The sequence below is a fragment of the Bombus impatiens genome, unplaced genomic scaffold, assembly GCF_000188095.3.
Source record: "Bombus impatiens unplaced genomic scaffold, BIMP_2.2 scf_1202, whole genome shotgun sequence".
In the NCBI taxonomy this organism is placed as follows: Eukaryota; Metazoa; Arthropoda; class Insecta; order Hymenoptera; family Apidae; genus Bombus; species Bombus impatiens.
This window is the reverse complement of record NT_177621.1, coordinates 2,007-4,380: the sequence shown is the minus strand read 5'-3', so window position 1 is coordinate 4,380 and position 2,374 is coordinate 2,007.

Below are 2,374 nucleotides of genomic sequence, written 5' to 3'. Positions count from 1 at the left end.
TGTTTTCTTATCTTGTCTTGTCGGCCCCGTCTTATTTATGACATGTACTGCTGTGTTCATGGCTTCGGCCCATAAGAACAGCGGTAGATTTGGTTTCGAATATAGCATCGACCGACCTGCCTCTACTATTGTCCTATTTCCTCTTTCTGAAACACCATTCTGTTCAGGAATGTATGGGACGTTAATTGTGCGCCTAATTCCCTGACTTCTTAAAAATTCTTTGACTTTTTTATTTTTGAATTCTTTCCCTCCATCACTATGAATTTCATTAATCTTATAGTTAAATTGATTCTCAACTTCTAAGCAAAAAGTTTCAAATTTTTCAATTACTTCTGACTTACGTCGTAAGAAGTAAATCTTTGTGAATTTTGAAAAATTATCTTTAAATGTAAGAAAATACAGTTTCTTGCCTAATGACTCGACTTCCATAGGTCCACATACATCCGTATAAATAATTTCGCGAGGTTTAGTCGCCCGATTGATTTTCTCGTGAAAATTCGATCTATGGTGTTTCTCGTACGCGTAACCTTCACAGAAGAAGTTATTATTTTCTACAACTTTCATATTTAAATTCTTTAAGAACTCTTTAACGTGTCTGATGTTTTTATGACATAACTGATGTTCTGATGACATAGCCGTTCGTGCCATAACTGCAATGTGTCCGCGTTTGACTCCGCTCTATTGCTAAAATTACAAACTGACGGTATGATAACTCGCATATCTACTTTATACAAATTTCCAATAACAGAACCTCTTGCTATTATTTTCTGATTTTGTAAAAATATACAATTGGTCCCTTCCTTTGAAACACAGAAATATACGCCCCTTCTTGCGACAGATCTAATGGAATATAGATTTCTCTTCATACGTGGTACGTACAGAACATCGTTCATTCTACATGTTACCCATTTGCCGTCCACAAAAGTCTCTACTCTGATTTTTCCTTTGCCGCACTCATCCATGAATCGCCTATCTCTATCTTCACCGTATTATCGAATTCTTCGAAGACGCTGAACCATTCCCGTCGTCCTGTCATGTGATCCGTAGCTCCTGAGTCGATTATCCAAACATCAGGGTTTGCCATTTGTATCGCTGAGGTATTTCCTACTAGACCAATTCCGCTGTGATCCCGATTTTGTTTTCTAGGTTCCCGGTTGTCTCTACGGTTGCTTCTTCTGTTATTTTTAAAACAATTTTTACTGGCGTGGCCCTTCCCTTTGCATATAAAGCATCTAAAGCAATCCTTCTTTAGATGGCCAACTTCTCCACAATTGAAGCAGCTTGCTCCTTGTTTCTCGTATTCACGTTTACTTGACTGCCTCTGCTGTTCCCTTTTATAATTGTTACTTTTTGTTACCAGTGTCACCGATGTTTCCTGGTCGTCTTTCTTCCATCTGATTCCTTCCGTCATCAGCCTGGTACTAAGCCTGTCTAAGGTCTTCTTTCCTTCTTCCACGGAATCCCGCGCACTGTGAAAATGATCAAATTTGTTTGGTAACACCGACAAAATGCGTGTTATCAGCATTTTCTCGCCAATTTCACTCCCAAGGGTTTTCATCTTCGCTATCAGTTACAACTTTGATAGGATGTAAGAGACATTTTCAGATTCTTTCCATTTAAAATCGAAGAATTGCTTTTGGAACATATTTGAATTCTCATCCGACTTCATGTCATATATTGTATTCAGCTTTTTCCACATTTCATGTGCTGTTGTGCAACATAAAAGAAGATCCAACGGTTTCCTTCCTACTGAAGTCACGATTAATTTTCTCGCTAACCGATCTGCTTTCAAAAATCTTTTACGAGCGATTTCTTCCTCCGCGCTGTTACCTGGATGACACAGATTCCCTTCACACACGTTGATCAGGTCGTCCTCTTCCTCCAAAAGTGTATGCATAACAAAACGCCACCGGAGCCAATTTTCTTCGCCTCGTAACATCTCGATCTTCGCACTTGCTGATTCCACTTTAGCACTATCCCTTACTTTACTAAGCACAACACTTTAACAATTTGTTCACTTCACGTTGCTACCTTGCAATTTACAGCCCTGGGCCCATAACCTGTTGAGGTTATTCGGTGTGTAAACAGAGGAAACACATGGATAAATTGTAAGGCAGAAAATATTTTTAAATAGAAGTGTAATAAGTGTAATATCGTGATATAATATATTTACAAGGAATAGATGATACAGATGTTAATCGGACAGAAAAAGACGATTGTTGTTTAACCTGAACTATTCACACCAAAACAGAAAAACAGCACAACTAAATAATTAGATAACGACTCGACTTTCACAAAATGCAATCAACGCTCTCTCGGCAACGCCACTCGCAAACTCTGTTTCTCGACTCGCACGCTGCTTCTCGACTGCCCC